This window comes from Otolemur garnettii, unplaced genomic scaffold, assembly GCF_000181295.1.
Source record: "Otolemur garnettii isolate 467f Iridium unplaced genomic scaffold, OtoGar3 scaffold00076, whole genome shotgun sequence".
Lineage (NCBI taxonomy): Eukaryota > Metazoa > Chordata > Mammalia > Primates > Galagidae > Otolemur > Otolemur garnettii.
In genome coordinates this window covers 6038312-6043987 of record NW_003852471.1, presented here as the reverse complement: position 1 = coordinate 6043987, position 5676 = coordinate 6038312, and positions in this window count along the sequence as shown.

The window sequence follows — 5676 nt, the reverse complement described above, 5'->3', positions numbered from 1 at the left end:
GGACACTCGCCCCATCTCAGCCTAGTTCCAGCCGAACTCTTCAACTCACAACTCTCCTACCACCCAGGTGGAGTCCCAGCCTCGTCACATGTGTGCCCCGGGTCCCCCAACTGCCACGCTGCAGTCCCTAACAAACCCTCTACAATTGCCATGTCATCGCCTGCCACAGGCCTTGGGGTCTTCCTCCCCCAGCTGCCTCTGACCTCACTCAGCACTGACTTCTGCATGGGGCCCACCCCTGCTGGAGGTGATGTGGCCTCTTTATCACTCACATCTGTTTTATTTCCCTCACGACTCCCTTTTCTCACCCGTAGAATATGGCATCCAGCTGCCACTCTGAATATGGTGGGCAGGAAGCAACAGTGATGTTGACCCCACAGACATGGGAAGAATGGGGATAGCATGAGGAGGGCTAAAATTTTAAAGCATATTGAAAGAACGAATAGAAACACAATTATCATTTAGACTTGACTGATAAGGAGACGTAACTAAAAAGAGGTAGTCCTTTTTGTTATGAAATAGAACAAAGATTAAGGAATCAAAAGAATGAGAAACTAGCACCTCCCACAAAGTAGACCCTCAGAGGGTGCAGAAGGGAGAAACTGAGGGGGGAAGGAGAGAGGGAGGGGACTGAGCACAAGTTACACAGCGAGACCTCAAGCTGTGCTTGAGGTTGAGGTTCAGAGACAGCTTAGGCTCGAACTCTGCATTTGGAGCCGGCTGAGTGAGCAAATATTCGAAGCTTTACTCATAAATGATATCTCGGAGGGAGAGGTGAAAAAAAATACAAAAAACAGAGGATCCAGATGTACAGCAATCACAGGAAGTTCTGAGAGAGAGCAGAGGGACAGGGATTGCTATGGATGACAGAGCGTGGAGAAAAAAATGAATAAACAGGTCTAAGAAAAGACAGTCAAGTGCATCACAGGGACAGTCTAGTCAGAACAAACAGCTGTTTCTCAGTAAATAGTTCAAACACCACCTCTTCTCAGAAGCCACCCTGATCACCCACCAGGAGGCCCCCTCATGAACCATCCTCCATACCTATCTTAGGCATGTCTCAGCGTCTCAGCTTCTACCGAGTATGAGAGGCACTATTTAAATCCTCTGATCTCCACCCCCCGCCAGGATCTAGCAGAGGCTTGAGCATATGGGTCCTCACTAAATCTCTATGGAATAAACGAGTATACAGCAAATGCTTCTCCTGTGTATGCTTTTCTGGAATTACTGCTAACTCCAATTTATGAATCTGTGCCTATAAAACTAAATCACAAGTTGCTCGGGATTTATTCATTCTAATACACCCACCAACTCCAATTCAAAGCAATTCTGGGACACACGGAACCTGCCACCCTTCTCACTTCTTAGCCTATATTTCAAAGGCAATCAAAAAGGGAAAGTTTTTTCACAATTAAACACGACCCGGGCATATAAAGTTATGTATTCTCATTATCTTTTATTTTCTTATAAATAAGTTAAAGCTCTTCAGTATTTCTATTTCCCACCTTTTTGTTTTGATCAGAGGTTTTTTTTTTTTCAATGTTTTGAGCAACTTCAAAGGTAATGGCTTCAAGAATTCCATAATAAGAAGCAGAAGTTATGTTCTTACAGAAAGCTGTAGCTGGGCATTTTTATAGTGGTTAAATCATGAGCAAAAAGCAAAAAGTGCCACTTTGAGAAAATTAAAGAATTGCACAGTGTGAGAAGGTTCCACTCAGCAAGTAGAAAAACACATTAACAAGAGACTTTATAAAGCCTCAACCCGAGAATCAAGCCGCCGTGCTGGAGACTCCTTATGCTTGCTCCTCTTACAGCCCCGTCTCGTGCAAGGGTGGCCTGCACTGTTTATTGCAATGTCTATCTTGGATTCATACTCCAAACCATTGCCCCCGGCTGCTCACTAGTCCCCCCTCCCATTTGTTGCTGTTGTTAGGGTGTGTGGTGCTGTGCCGCAGAGGTTAAGCCTGCATTGAAATGTTATAGAATAAGGAAGGCTGCAAGCTCGCTCTGGTCTGTAGCAAACTTTATTATTTCACCAAAGCTTATATAGGCAGTGCTGCACATAGGCACTATTAATCAATGAACTTGTGATTTAAACCTAATGCTCCAGGCCTCTCTTGCCTGGTGCCTACGGGTCTACTGATTAACCGATAAACACTCCACTAACATTCTTGCACAAGATAATTAAGACAAGACCATAAAGCAAAGCTCTACGGGAAGAAGCTATTTGAATGGTTGGCCTTTAACAGACCATCTGGAGGCAGTCATCCATCTTAGGTAGTAGTCTGGAAATTCCTGAGATATACAGGTACCTGCCTGCAGGCCTGCCCCCAACACGGCCAAGCCCTTAGTTACTTTATTATTTAGCCACTTGTGGAGTTCTATCCAGACTAAAAGACTTCAAACTTGCCTTCACAAAATGGAACTATTTAAAGGCTTATTTATAGGCTTTCCACCTATATCGATACCATTGAAGTTACTCTTAGCAACACACCAACAGCATGCCAATTACACGCTGAAGGCACGTGGTCTACCTCATCCATGCGACCTTTCATGGCATCATCACCATCATCTACTCCCTTCTTAAACTCCCCCTCGCATCCACTGATGGACAGGCTGAGGGTGGGAGTAGACGTGTGCCAAGACTCTGTCCTTGGTCCTCTTCTCATTCCACACTCTCACTGGGTGATTGCACCAACCCCTGATGGCTTCCAAGACTCTCTCCAGAGTGACTCTCTCTCATTTTGAACCCAGTTTCCTGTCCATACAAACCTCTTGAGCACCGCAAGCTCCATACTGCCCCAAATGAACTCATTTTCTTCCCAAAGCTGCACCTCCTAACCTGCAGTCTTGGTGGTCAAATGCTGTCACTGTCCACCCAAGCCAGCAATCAGGGAATTGTCTCTAAGTCTGTCCCCAACTCACATCCAACAAGTGACCACCTCTGTCAGCCACCTGTCCTCCCTTTCCATTTTCATGGTCACTGCACTAGTTCAAGTCTTGCTAGTTCAAGTCTTGCTCCAGCCTCGTTGCTCCAACCTCTATTAACCTTTCTCCTGCCTCCAGATTTGTTCCCCTGAACCCCCATTTTATTCCCTTCCTGTTTCAAGGGTCTTTTTTCTAAAATGCAAACCCATCTTGACAATCCCCAGCATAAGTATCTTCCAAAAGCTCAAAAAAGATCACAATCCTGAACTTGGAAGAAAATGCCTTCACAGATTTGCCTGTACAAAAGCTTTCAATCTAAATGCCCCACATGCCACCGTCCCTCCATTTCCATCAACCCACAGGCCCTCTCAGGATTAGCTCCGGGTACCTTCTCCTTCCTCTCTCCCTGCCCCTTTCCTGCTTGGATGAACCATCCTACTCCCACTTTACAATGCAGCTCAAAGGCCATCCTTTCTGAGAGTCTTGGAAGCATCCTCACGAGGTCCTAATCACTGCTCTGTGACAGCATCATCACCCCGCATCACAGGCCCGGAATCACTGATCCTTACCCATCCCCCCACTCATCAATGTGACCCTTGAGGTGCTCCAAGTTCTCCATATCTCTGGAGTCACCAGCTCTTATAAGATGCCAGAAACATTTTACAACACAGCAGCCCGTGCACATCCCCCAGGACAGTGGTTCTCAACCTTCCTGATGCCGTTACCCTTTCCTGTGTGTCTTGACCCACAGGTTGAGGGCTGTTGCCCCTGGAGCAAGCCACGCTACCTCATTAAGAGCAGTAATACTGGTTTCCCCACTCCTGTATTTCTTTGAATCCTAAGATAATATCAAAGAGAAGACAGCCAATTTCAGAGATAGTAAAAGGTGAAAAATTGGAGTTAATAAAATGTGATATATTAATTTTAGTAGCATGATCATGAACACTTTATGTACTTAGTCATTAGACTAGGAAAGCATTTTAAAAGTCTAAGTGCAAAAAATTAAACAAAAAACTTCCTAAGATAACTCAGATATTTCCACATGATGGGAACACTTATATGTAAAAAGACATATTAAGACCCCCTTCTCTACCAAAAAAACAAAAAAAAGACCATTACAGTATTTTTCCTTTGGAAAACACTACCTACTACATTCCTCCCTTCTTAACACAACCACTTTATTCAAACAGGAGCACTCAAACTTGCACTGAATTATGTTCTTTGCCAATTTTTAAAAATTTTAATTACACAATAAATATTTGTTGTGAAAAAATTAAAAGTCATCACTCAGGGACACTGATACACATCCTTCAAAAACATTCTTGTGTTTGCTTTACAAAAATGGCAGCACTTTCAATTTTCCAAATACAAATGCCATCCACACCATCCCATGTCAGTATTTTCTCTGGCAAAACCACTTAATGACTACTTCATGTTTCACTTCAGGCATGTGATATACTTAATTAATCCCCCAGTCTTATTATAAATTTGAGCAGTTTCCTATGTTACACTGTTTAAAAATCTGGCAATGAAGATACTGCCTTAAAATATATTCATGTGTACATTTGTCTGATAGTTTCCTCAGATTGTTAAAAATAGAATGGCTAAGCCAAAAGGCATACAGACGCCCATCCCCCCTCAAAATTATATCTATACAGTCAGTGATGCCAGGGTAAGAATGGCTTCTAGGAATAACTCTACTCTGTGTATCCATTCAACTGGTGTTTTAAAATGAAGGTGCTCAATCCGGCCACGTTCCACCTGCTGGAGTATGTGTGTGAGGAACATGGCAGGTTTCACCCTTAGAGGGCCGTGAGTCAGTCTGCACACAGGGCTTCCGGCCTATACATCTCATATACTTAAGACGCTTTTTATAAAGGGTTTTCCCGAATTTGACAATGTATCTAAGATGTTACCGAATGAAATTTTTGTTATATAATGTGAATTATGCTTCTATAAGTATGAATAATATAAAAGCAATTTCAGCCAACTATGCTAGATAAAACACTCATTTTTTTATTATCTCCATAGGAAATAAAACAGTAACATTTTACTTACATTAGGTGGTCTTTTTATTCATATTGCCAATTTATCCTCCAAAAAGTTTATTTCAATTCGCTTTTTTTTTATGTACCATTCAAAAAATATTTATTTTGTGCCTACTGTTTGGTAGGCACCATGGACACAATCATCATTAAGGAAACAGACACAGTCCCTGGCCCCAGAGAGCGTACAGTCTAAGAGGACGCAGACCCCCACGGCCCACAGCACCACCAGTCCGTTAGGAGCTCAGGTAAGCTGAGAGGAAACCGCACAAACTCACGGGAATGTTAGAAGAACCTGCCACAGTCTGAAGGGTCTGGAAGAGTGTTCACGAGGAAGCACGGGTCTGGGACAGACACCAGGGCTTTCTGTGCTCCCTCAGGTAAAACCTGGCTGTGCAGAACCCTGCATCTGAAGCAAAGGGAATGGTGTGGACACAGCACCTGAGAGGGCGGCAGCGTGGACGGCCTGTGCTCTCCTGCACTGGCCAGACCCACACACCACAGTCGTGTGCTAGAACCGTCAGCTGCCAGTAGAGCCTTGAGAACAAGTGAATAATGACACAAGGCACCAAAAATCACAAAATGGTGGGAACCAAGTTACCCTGCACAGAGAAGGAGTTTTTAATCTGCTCCAGAATTTGTAAGCGAACAATGCCATGCCTCATACTTTAAACAACGAAACTGGCCAAATTCGTTGTTTAGT